The 13,334-nt window shown below is 40.1% G+C and overlaps 1 protein-coding gene and 1 long non-coding RNA gene across 2 annotated transcripts in view; one reads left to right on the plus strand and one right to left on the minus strand.

Moving 5' to 3' along the window:
- Nucleotides 1–13,334, plus strand: part of TMLHE (trimethyllysine hydroxylase, epsilon) — a 256,921-nt gene that overhangs the window by 131,805 nt on the left and 111,782 nt on the right. The gene's annotated exons all lie outside the window — the stretch shown is intronic.
- The window catches only part of LOC137217181 (uncharacterized), a 91,779-nt gene that overhangs the window by 34,824 nt on the left and 43,621 nt on the right, over nt 1–13,334 (minus strand). The gene's annotated exons all lie outside the window — the stretch shown is intronic.

A 13,334-nucleotide genomic window follows, 5' to 3' on the forward strand; every position in this document is an offset into this window, starting at 1 on the left:
ATGCTGCTGCTGCTCCAGAGACAAGACTTTTAGAGCCACTGCTTAATATATACTTCAGGATATTTCATCTCATAAATGGTTTCAATTACAACCTATAAGCCTCTGTTCTGAAGAACAAACAATAATTAAAACTTATGGGTAAGGATTCAGCAAGGGAAGAGAGACAAACTGGACCAACAAAAAGTACAGAGGGAAGGCAAGGCTTTATAAGCGCCCTAATGGAAGTTATTGAGTTCTCTGGGTATAGTATACATTTGTTAATTCTTTCTCCCATCGTCCATCACCTCTTCATCTGGTAGAACCACCGTGATTTTACTTTAGGAAGATCATCACTAATGATCAGCAATGTGCTTTGTTTATGTGTGGTGTGCTTTGGGTAAAGCTGACTCTATCTCTGGTTCCAAGAGCATACATGTAACACAGGCCTGGCCAATCACTCTCCTAGGCCACAATATATGATTTGGATATGGGCAGATGATTCAAGTAAAACATTTTGATCCAATCAGAGATAATACCAGGAATCTTGTTCAAGCAATAAAGAGGTGTTCTCTATTCTGTTGGACTTAAGTCATGAAGTTGTAAACCAGGAATTATTGGTAACCACCTCGCCATAATGAGGGAAGAAACTATATGAAAATGCATGTAATACTGAGGAAAGCACAACTGAGAAATGGAGAGAGTTCATGCCTTGATGATATTATGAGGTCCTGGATTAGGTCATATTATCTAAAGCTAGACCTATCCCTGGACTATTCTGTTACATGAGCCAATCAACTACCCTTTTGATAAAGTCAATTTAGATTGAGTTTCTCACCAACTGCAAATGTAAGTCCTAACTGAAATACCAGTCAGTCTTATGGGTACAAAGGATTATTTCTGTTAGTATAGAAGTATCCTGAGGCCTGCAGCAGGTCAGCCTGGCCTACACTGAGAAGTGAAATGCAAGTAGGTCAGAAACTCAGAGCCTAAGCCAGGCTGAACTTGGAACATTCCCTGATCAACTTATAAATGTTGTTCAATTGTAAATATATAATGGAAAAATACCATAACTTGAAGAACCCCAAACAGTACCATGATTTTCATTTTGGTATATCCTGGCCTCAACTCAATGCAACACAAAACTCAGAAGTGGACACTGTAGTACAAAAGAGGACTCAGAAGAAGCCTGGCTTAAGGAACAGGAAACATAAAACCTAAAGGTCAGGGGTGGGGAATCTTTCATTTTTTCCTCCTTTTATTCCATTCTCTTGTGCCCTAACCTCCAGGCAATCCTGTGGCAGTGATATTGGCTGGCAATTGGAGGCATGCGGGAGCCAAAACTCAGAGAGCGGAACATTTCCCTCCATTGGATGGAGTTGTCGCTCCAAGAGAGTAGGAACATATCCCATTGCTTTTCTTCCTTTCTTTGTCTTATTTCTGCTTGACTTTGGACATGGTACAATCATAGAAGTGGGCAGTTTGGGGTGGAAGAATAAAAAGAAGAGACTTGGGAGCTAAAAAATACTTTGGAGATAATTGAGAGAGAGGAACTTGGAAGAGTGACCCCCATAAAATTGTTTATGAACTCCAGAGCAACCTGACCTGCTCATGAATGTATTTGATACTAATTAATATACCAAAGACTTTGAGAAGTGAGCTAACAGGTAGATCTTCACTCAGGTCTCAGGATGACCACTGGGTGGCACATATGCTAGACAGATGCAATTAGTACTGCAAAAAAGAAATTTGAACTGATTTTGGAACCCACAGCCCACTGAAGACTAAAACAAAAATATCAGCATTTTCCTAGGATGTAAACAAAACTGAGAATCTTATAATGTAATATTCAATATGCCCAGGATACAAAACAAAAAATACTTGGCATACAAATAAGCAGGAAAATCTCAACTTGCATGGGAAAAGACAGTCAACAGATAGCAACAATGAGATGACAGAGATGTTGGAGTCATTTGATGAGGGCTTTAAAGCAGCTATTATAAAAAATCTCTGATGGACAATTGTGAACATTATTTAAACAAATATTAAAATAGAAAGCATCAGTAAAGAAATAAAACGTATAAAGAAGAATCAAATAGACATTTTAGAACTGAAACACTCAGTGAAAAAAAATTCACCTGATGGACTCAATGGTAGAATAGAGATGACAGAGGAAAGAACCAGTGAACTTAACGATAGACCACTAGATATCATCCAATATGAACAGAGAGAAAAGATTGGGAAAAAAAGTGAACAGAGTCTTGGGAACCTGTGGGAAAATAACAAAAATTCTAAAATTCACATCATTGGAATCCAAGAAGGAGAGGAGAAAGAGTGCTGAATTGAAAAAAATATTTGAAGAAATAATGACTGAAAATATCCCAAGTTTGGGGAAAAACATAAATCTACAGATTCATGAAGATGAGCCAACCCCATACAGGATATACACAAAGGAATCCATGCCCAGATACATCGTAATCAAATGCTGAAAACTAAAGAGAAAGAAAAGGTCTTGAAAGCAGCCATAGACAAAAATATATTAGCAATAGGGGAAAAACAGATTTCACATCAAAAGCCACGGGATCCAAAAGGAAGTACACAATATTTTCCAAGTGCTGAAAGAAAAGAACTGTCAACCTGGAATTGTAAATCCAGTGAAAATATCTTTACTAATGAAGGTGAAATAAATACATTCTCAGATGAATAAAACCTAAGAAAATTTAAAATCAGAAACCTGCTCTAAAAGAATTGCTGAAAAGTTCTTCAGACAGAAAGGAAATGATACCAGAAGAAAAGTTACATCATCAGGAATAAAAAAAAGTCAAGAGAAATGGTAAATATATGGGTAAATATAGTAGACTTTTCTCCTCTTGAGTTCTTTATAACATGTTTGATGGTTGAAAGCAAAAAACATAATGATCTCTGATAGGATTTTAAATGTAGGTAGATATAATATATAAGACAACTATAGCATAACTATGTAGAAGGTAAAGGTATCTATATGGCAGTAAGGTGTCTACATTTCAGTTGAATTAGTAAGACACTGATCTGAAATAGATTTATTGATTCTAAATAGACTGTGAAAAGTATACATTTGGTAATCCCTAGAGCAACCACTAAAAATATTGTATAAAGAGAAATACTCAAAAGTACTATAAATGATTTATAATGGAATACTAGAAAATGTTCAAAAATAAACAAAAGAAACACAAAACAGTAGACTTGAATCCAAACATATCAATAATTACACTAAATGTAAATGAGCTAAACACACCATTTAAGAGACAGAGATGATCAGGTTGGATAAAGGAAAACATGACCGAAATATATTCTGTACATAAGTATTAAACAACCTAAATGTTCTTCAATGGGTGAATGGATAAATTGTGATACATTCCATACAGTGAAATATTACTTAGTATAAAATAACAACCATTGATACACACAAAAACTTGACTGATTCTCAAAGGCATTATACTAAGTGAAAGAAGTCAAAGATTACATACCAATTCCCATTATATGTCATTCTATAAAAGACAAAACTATAGGGATGGATAACAGATAAATGGTTTCCAGGGGTTAGGGGTAGGGAGGAGGCTATGACTATAACAATATAGTACAAACAAGATTTTTAGGGTAATGGAACTATACTATATTCTAATTATAGTTACATGAATCTATGCATGTATAAAACTTTACACCAAAAGAACAAAAAGTCAATTTTAGTGTATGATAATTTAAGAAATAAAACTTTAAAAGACAACCAATCACAATATGTGGAGCTTATTTGGATCCTGATTTTTTTTAAATCTACATAAAATGTTTTTTACATTTATGAGATATTTGGAAGTTTGAACACTCACTGTATATTTGATGAAATTAAGTAAACCGATTATTTTTAAATGTGGTTATGGTTTTTAAGTCTTTTGTAAATACATATATATCTTTTATACATATAAGTAAATTCTGAAATTTTTATTGATAAAGTTGAAAAAAAAGTACTTAGGTGATGTGTCACCAGTAACGAGGTGTCGAGTCCCCTCCCCATCTCAGAACCCAGCAGAAAGCCTGCAGGGAACAACTTGGGAGTCATCCCCAATGTTCAGCAGAAGCCCCCCTGCCCCCTCACATGGGCCTCAGCGAACAAAGGATTCTAATTAGCGGAGATTGGCATTTCCAGCTGAAGCAACTGGGTGGTAGGGGGCAGGCTGTGCCCGATGCCAGGAGGCGGACCGAGGGCAGCTACAGGTGCCCTGCCAGGAAGAGACAGCAAACCCAGGCCACCACCACCTCCACCCGAAGCCTCAGGCTGCAGGCCCAGGTGGCCGCGCCGGGGACCTTGTAGTGGGGCGAGGGAGAGTCCCACACTCACTGGCGAAGAGTTGCTGGATGCGAGGAAAGCCACCACCAGGCCCACCGAGGATGCTGGCTACGAGCCAGGTGAGGCCCACGGTGATGACCAGGGCCACGATGCGGAGGGGACCTAGAGGCATGACAGACACGGGCAAGGCCTCCTCAGATGCCAGCGAGCTCCTGAACGACCCCAGGGCCTCTCATGATCGGATCTCCCCAGGCACTTGGGAAGAAGCGAGTGGAGACCAGGAAGGTGGGAGCTCCTGGCGGGTGAAGGAGGAAGCTGAGCTCCAACCCCAAGGCTCAGCTTGGCTCTCCCTGGCGGTGTGGAGGGGCCTCCTAACCTCCTGCTTCTGAGGCTACCAATGTCTTTGAGTCCCTGCCATCCTGCCCTCCTTTCTCCTGTGATGGTGACGGTGGAGGTTCCTACTCCTTTGGAAGGCCAGGCAGTCCTCCTGCTGTGAGCTGGGCACCGAGCTCTCCACCCTGCTGGGCTTTCTTAGCATAGCGGTCACTTTGTCTCCCTCTTTACCCTCTATTTTTTTTTTTTTTTTTTTTTTTTTTTGCGGTACACGGGCCTCTCACTGTTGTGGCCTCTCCCGTTGCGGAGCACAGGCTCTGGACGCGCAGGCTCAGCGGCCATGGCTCACGGGCCCAGCCGCTCCGCGGCATGTGGGATCCTCCCGGACCGGGGCACGAACCCACGTCCCCTGCATCGGCAGGCGGACTCTCAACCACTGCGCCACCAGGGAGGCCCTTTCCCCTCTATTTTCAACACCTCCCATCCTCAGAAAACGCGGGAGGAAAGGCCTCCTTCGGAATCACATCCGCAGCCAGCGGTGGGGCTCTGCACCCTCCCTTCCTCTCCCTGCCGGCTTCTCCAAAGTCCTGTGTGCTGGCTTCTTCCACAGACTTCCCTCCCCGTCTCGCAACCTGCTCCACTCTGCCCTTGCCTCCATTACCCCCGCAGGACGGCTTGCGGCCAAGGCCGCCTGGGACCTTCTTGATGCCAGCGCCCCGGGTTACCTGTTGGCCCTAATGTCCCTTGACCCCTCAGGTGGCCGCGCAGGCTGTGGCCCTCCCACGGAAACCCTGCTCGGCTGGCTTCTGGGACGGCGCCCTTGAGCCCCACCTGGATGCTCCTCGTCCTTCTGGCTTAGATCGTCCTCCTTGACCCTCCCCTGAAAAGCTGGACTTTCCCCAGCTCCTGTCCCAGGCTGCCTTCTCATTTCCCTCTATGTATTCTTCCTGGATCATCTCATCCATTCCCATTGCCAAAATTACTATCTATATGCCAATGACTCCTTAATGTATATCTCTAGCGCAGTCCTCTCTCCTGAGCCATATCTATATATCCAACTGCTACTTTACTATTTCTATTTGGATATTTCACAGATGTCTCAAACTAAGTATTAAAATAGAACTCATCATGTCTCTTCTGCCAAAAATAAGCAAACTCCATTATTCCAGTATTTTGTATTTCAGCAAATAATCCTTCCATCCATGCAGTCAAGCAAGTCAAAATGACATTGGGGAATCCCCTATATCCTATATCCAATCTAGTACTAACTTTTGTGGTATTTTAGTTCCCGAAAGGACCTCACATTTGAGTACTTTTCCCCAACTCCACAATTTACCGTTTCTACTCTAACTCAAGTCACTAACTCAAGTTTCTCACATGGTGATTTTAGTAGTCTCTAGACTGGTCCCCTTGTTCTCTTTCTTAACCCCTTATATACTAGTTTCCCTACTAAAGCCAGAATAGTCACTCTATAAAATACAAATTTGACTTTCCCTCCCTCCCCTACCACACACATACACACACCAGTAAAGCTTAAAACCTTTCAGTGGCTCCCCAATACCCTTAAAATAAAGTCCAATCTTTAACATAATTTATGAACCCTGCAATTTCTGTCCCATATCTACCATTCTGTTCTCACTGTTTGGTACTCTTCCTTGGTTTCCACTTTCTAGCCACACTGCCTTTCTAGTGTGGTTCTAGAGACTAATGTTCTAGAGAACATTATAGTTCTAGAGACTATAGTTCTAGAGACTAATGACTCTGAGCCTCTTCATATGCTGTTCCCATTGCCTTGAATGTCTTCCTGCTCCCTTTCTTCACGTACCATTTGCTTACCTTACTTTTAACTATCTTTTAGCTTTCAGTGTAAACGTCCCATTCATAGGAAAATCTTTGCTGATTATTCAACTCAAATAAAGTCAGCTATATATGCTCTTACAGTTCTCTGTAATTTTTTTTTATAAATGCTATACAGGCTACTATTATTTCATTATTTAATGACTATCTCCCTTCATATTTGAAAGCTCTACTAAGATAGGGACTATATCTATTGTTTGCTCATAATGAAAACTTTATTGCCTTATATGTGCCTGACACAGAGTAGGAGCTTATTTCATTCATTTGTGTAATGAATCCATCCTCTCTCAATATTGTTTACAGTGTGAAAGAACTCAGTACACTATGATTTCAGTTGAAAACACAATTTATCAAAATTAAACTTTGCTAAGAAAATAAAGGAAAATAAAACACATAATAATAAGTGACATTATAGATTATAAATTTCAAATCCTTTAAATAAAATCCAGCGTAGACTGACTTGGTTTGTCCAGTTTGAAAGGCATCACACTTTTCTATTTCTTTCCCTTGCTTCAACAAAGTATTAAAAAAAAACACCATCCAAAAGGCACTCTTTTCAATTACTAAACAGTATAATTATTCCTCCTCTCCCACTTTTGGTCCCTTATTTTTGCTCTAAGGGAAAGGGCTGATTTGGAAGCTCTGGCAAAGAAACACAGACTGTTAATTTGCTAAGTATTTGCTAAGGGGTTTCTCCAGCCAGAAAAATAGGGGACATTAGAATTGGATACTTTATAGATTAACATAACAGAATCACAAGTAGACAGGCCAGCATCTTACTCAGCAAGGTTTTTCCTGTCCCTTCTGAAGGATACTGGAATCATTCTGTTGCAGTTGTCAAAGTTTTTTTTTTCTCTCCTGAAATAAGATTTATAGAAACTTTCTCCTAACTACATTTTAGAAGGCTGGAGGTAGAGTGGTTTTCTCCTAAATTCAGAGCACATACAGTAAAGGTAAATAGAGATGAAATTTTGTTACACTAGGGGAAGTCCCCTTTGATAACAAGCTCATTCAGTCTAGAAGCAGTAATCCATTAGAGTCTGTAGGAATCCTCACATTTCACTCCAGCCCATCTCACTCAAGGTGACAGTGTTGAGATACCCCTGAAAATATCCCTGCCTTGTTCAAAAAGTTTACAAGCTTGTATGAAAGGTGCCAGTATAGCCAAGCACAAGTATAAGGTTTTTCAAAAGAACAAGATCTTGTGTGTTGTCTTTCTGGTGGGAGTTTTCCAAACTTACTGGGTTGACTAGTAGAAAATAGTCATTCATTTGGCATTTCAGTCTGTTAATGGAAGTAATAAAAAAAGTATTCCATCAGGAGATCCACAAGTTATTGGCCAGGAAACCAAACATTTTTGCTCCGATAAGACATTTATTGGAATGACTCTCCAGATACACAATGGAGCATGATGAAGTCCACAGAAGTTGCACATGCCTTCTAAGTTTGTAGGAGTTCTACTTTCTGATTATAAGGGCTTTAGGGGATTGCAATACAGCTCCCCCTTTCTTTCCTGCATTTGAAACCAATTGAAAGATAGAGAAGTCATGCACATGAAAATCAGAACATTAGCTTTATTGCTGATAAAGCGAATACTGGAGAATGTGGCTTCCTTAGTATTGTACCAAAGAATTAGCTTTACCCATCCATTCACAGGCAATACTATACAACCATAGGTAACGTTATGTGAAAGCCTGTCCATGTAAAATGTAAGGAATGAATAGGCGGATCAAAAAGCATGCTTCCCTGTGGTCAGCTGGCAACCAAGGGAAGAGAAGGAGGAAGAAGCTCAGTTACACATGTTCAATTCATACTCTCAAATTCATCAGTCAGGTGAATCATCAGAATTAGTAGATGAAGGAATAGACAGATTCCAGGAGAGTGTAGAGAAAAAAATCTTTCCTCATGGAAACCATAGGAAAAGTTGGTCTCCACCTCCCAGAACATCAGTTTTTCACCTGCAAAATGTAACATTCTAAAAGTCTATGCCTACAGGTAGAATAATTATATATTTCCAAACTTTGCATTGTATTTTTATTGATGAGTATTCATTTTTAACTTGATGCTACTAGTAACCTTATGATACCTTTGCAAATGACTCTTTCTAATTTGTTGGTGTTTCTCACTGTGAACATGTTGTGAAAGATACAACTATACAATTCTATGATTCAACTGACATCTGTAATCACTGATCTGAATTAGCTAAAGCACAAATGAACAAAATAAAAGGAAAACACAGGGGTCCAAGATGTCTGTAAGGACAATGGATAACATAGAAGCAGTGAGCATCCACGACTACAGATTATCCTTTGAGCACCTCTCACATATGCTGATTAATGTAGGGAAAATGCTTGGACCATATGCTATGTTAACATGTGATTTTAAAAAACGATCAGAATTAGTTCCCTTTGGAAAGGGAAATTTTAAGCCCAATATAGGTGATGAAACAAAGGAAAGTATGTAGTTCATGCAATAGGTCAAATCTTCTGACCAGATGATTCATATTTATACTGTGAAAAGTTATGGATTAGATCCTTCTTGGTGATCTTTAAAGACTTATGGAGAATGGAAGAAGAACTCTAAAAGGTACTCAACATCACTAATCATCAGAGAAATGCAAATCTAAACTACAATTAGACCTCACCTCACACTTGTTAGGATAGATATTATCAAAAGATAAAAAGTGCTTGGAGGATGTGGAAAAATTGGAACCCTTGTACACTGTTGATGGGAATGTAAAATGGTGTAGCCACTATGGAAAACATATGGAGGGTCCTCAGAACTTAAAAATAAAACCACCATATGATCCAGCAATACAGCTGTGGGTATATATCCAAAAGAATTGAAATCGGGATCTTGAAGATGTATCTGCACTCACATCTTCATTGCAGTATTATTCACAGTATCCAAGACATGGAAACAACCTAAATGTCCATTAGCAGATGAACAGAGAAAATATAGTATATACATACATTGGAATATTATTCAGCTTTAAATAAAAGGAAATCCTGCCATATGTGACAACATGGATGTACCTGAAGGATATTATGCTAAGTGAAATAAGCCAGTCACAGAAGGAAAAATGCTGCATGATTCCACTTACATGAGGTATTTAAAATAGTCAAGCTCATAGAAGCAGAGAGTGGAATGGTGGTTGTCAGGGGCTGAAAAGAGGGGAAAATGGGGAGATGTTGTTCAATGGGTATAAAGTTTCAGTTATACAAGATGAATAAGTTCTAGAGATCTACTGTACAACATAGTGCCTAGAGTTAACAGTACTGTATTGTACACTTCAAAATTTTGTTAAGAGTCTAGATCTCATGTTAAGCGTTCTTACCCCAATTTTTAAAAATGGGCAAAAGATATGAACAGACACCTCACCAAAGAAGATACACAGATGGCAAATGAGCATATGAAAAGATGCTCCTCATCACACATCATCAGGGAAATGCAAATTAAAACTACAGTAAGGGGCTTCCCTGGTGGCGCAGTGGTTGAGAGTCCGCCTGCCGATGCAGGGGACACGGGATCGTGCCCTGGTCCGGGAGGATCCCACATACCGCGGAGCGGCTGGGCCCGTGAGCCATGGCCGCTGCACCTGCGCTTCCGGAGCCTGTGCTCTGCAACAGGAGAGGCCACAACAGTGAGAGGCCCGCGTACCACAAAAAAAAAAAAAAAAAACTACAGTAAGATACCACTACACACCTATTAGAATGATGAAAATCCAGTGAAGAAGAGGCACAACAGGAAATCTCATCCACTGCTGGTGGGAATGCAAAAAAATGATGCAGCTACTTTGGAAGACAGTGTGTCAGGTTCTTACAAAATAAAAATACTCTTACCATATGATACAGCAATCATGCTCCTTGGTATTTACCCAAAGGAGCTGAAAACTTAGGTCCACACAAAAACTGCACACAAATGCTTATGGAAGCTTTATTCGTAATTGCCCAAACTTGGAAGCAACCAAGATGACCTTGGTAGGCAAATGGAGACATAAATTGTGGTCCATCCAGACAATGGAATAGTATTCACTGCTAACAAGAAATGATCTATCAGCCACGAAAAGCCATGGGGGAACCTTGAATGCATATGACTAAGTGAAGGACACCAACCTGAAAAGGCTGCAGACTGTATGATTCCAGCTATAAGACACTCTGGAAAAGACAAAACTATGGAGACAGTAAAAGGATCAGTGGTTGCCAGGGGTTTGGGAGGGGGAGGGAGGGATGAACATGCTGAGCACAGAGCATTCTTAGGGCAGTGAAACTACTCTGTATGATGCTATAATGGTGGATACATCACATCGTGCATGTGTCCAAACCCATAGAACGTACAACACGAGGGTGAACACTAATGTAAACTACGGACTTTAGCTAATAATAACATATCAACCTTGGCTCATCAATTGTAACAAATGTTCCACTCCGGTGAAGGGTGTTTGTTGATAATGGGGAGGCTATGTGTGTGTGGGGGCGGGGGCTATACAGGAAATCTCTGCATCTTCTGCTCAAGTTTGCTATGAAACTAAAAGAGCTCTTAATATATAAAGTCTAGGGCTTCCCTGGTGGCGCAGTGGTTGAGAGTCCGCCTGCCGATGCAGGGGACGCGGGTTCGTGCCCCGGTCCGGGAAGATCCCACATGCCGCGGAGCGGCTGGGCCCGTGAGCCATGGCCGCTGAGCCTGCGCGTCCGGAGCCTGTGCTCCGCAACGGGAGAGGCCACAGCAGTGAGAGGCCCGCGTACCGCAAAAAATAAATAAATAAATAAATAAAAAGTCTATTAAAAATAAAGGCTGGAAAATATACTCCTTATTAATAAGAGGAAATTCCAGAACTTATAAAATGTGATCTCAGTGTAAAGTTTAGTCAGGGCCTTAGAACTGATTACCAAAATAAATTACTGATGAGAAGAAGAAAACAGTGGTGATCACTAGGAACCAACAGTTTTGATAGAATACTCAAATTTCCTACTGAAAATCCCATGCTGATTTTTGATAGAACAAAAGGCCCAAGTTAAGTTACTATGAATACTCTATTTTGGTATATGGTACAGCTAGCAATATCTGTTGTGTCAAGGCAAGCAGTCTTCTTTTACCAAAGCATCATAATTTGCATAGTGTACGCCCTTGGCCTAATGTTACATTAAGAAGCTCAATTAACAGAAAACAATATATAACCATATTGTCAGTAACTGGCATATACAGCTGGACAGCTACACTTTCCCCACGTTGCCTAATTCATAGTCTTTTGTATGTCTTTTGTTTCACTCATAATGACCAAAGTTGTAGAAAATATTGCTGTTTGGGAACCACCGTCTTTGCTGTGTGTCTCCTAATACCTTTTAAAATCTTGTCCCTCCCACCCTGGTGTGCCTCAACTGACTACTTTACTTGTTACTTTTGGAGTTACTGGCATATCTTTAAGCTATGTGCTAGTCACTCTCAATTACTCTGATACGTCTCCCCTCTCATTCCATGACACACACACCCCGCCTCATTTTCCTCTTCTCTTGCCATGCAGAAACATATTTCTTGTTTCCCTTGGAGCCTTTCTCCTCAAGCAAGCCAGAGACACATCCCCACAAAATCTTCCTGTGTACTTACTGGCAAGTGACAGCAAAGCTTGCAACTTACAATTTCATGCCTATTTACAGACATGGTGCACTTCTTTCTTACGTTTACTAGGTTAGTATATAAGATGAATGCTGTATATGTGGTATATCTGGATTGAACAATGCAGGCATTTGACAAAGTTTCACATGATATACTTATGAAAAAAATAGAAAGGTAACAACACAATTAGATGAGCTCACAACTAATTGAACAATTACACCAAAACAGCTCTGCTTACTGGATTCATCATAAGATCCATGAGGACGGAAACTGTAGATGTTTTGTTCATCACGTAAAAGGTGCTCAAGAAATGTTAAGTAAAGAGATGAAAGGTATTAAATACAGGGAGAAATGTAGTCCTTGGCTTGTTCAAAATTTTTGCTGATGACCTGTATAGGGATGAAGAGAGCTGAAATGGGCCCAATATTTTTTTAAAAAAATGAAATGTGATAATGATCAATGGAAAAATCCTTCAAATACACAGGATGGATCAGATTTGACTTAAGAGCTTCATATGTGAAAAAAGGCTTAGGGGATTTAGTTGATAGTGCTTGGAAATCTTGGAACCTCCCAAGTGGTGTGTTGTTCTTGGCACATGGGTTCTCCACAAATACACTATAGGCATGTAATAAGATACTAATTCCTTTAACTCTCAAGGTGATCAGAAATGGCTTTGGGTAGCTGGAACCTCCAGGCCAGTTGCTTCTAGCTGCAAGCAGCCTTGCCTGTTTGTCCCAGTGAGATATACAAATACTATCTTCTATTTGTATCATGATGTGAAAAAGATTAGGAACCACTGTACAAAATGAACTCCTTTCAACTATGATGACTGAATCGTCTAGGTTATTATTAGAGTTGAAATTAGTACAGCATTCTTTCTAAATTATAGTACCCATAATAGAGAGTAAAACAGCTATAGAATCTTGAAGCAAAATAAACATAACTACTGTGGAATTTGACTTAGAGAAAGATGGTAAAGAAGACAAATGGGATAGGCTACTTTTCTAATGGTCTGGTACAAGGAGGAGAAATCCCATCCTTCATGCACAGATAGTAGAATTAACCAGAGGCAAATAGAGCTGACCTCTATTTAAGTGTATCTTGAATCAGTGCCTATCTCCAGAGGGTTAGTGTCTCCAAGTCCACAGTCTTCTGAAAAAGAGTATAGATACATTTTCACCAGCAAAAGACTAAATAGAAAAACTCCAAGCAGGAACTTCCCAAGTAAGGCAGA

Source organism: Pseudorca crassidens, chromosome X (assembly GCF_039906515.1).
Source record: "Pseudorca crassidens isolate mPseCra1 chromosome X, mPseCra1.hap1, whole genome shotgun sequence".
Classification (NCBI taxonomy): domain Eukaryota; kingdom Metazoa; phylum Chordata; class Mammalia; order Artiodactyla; family Delphinidae; genus Pseudorca; species Pseudorca crassidens.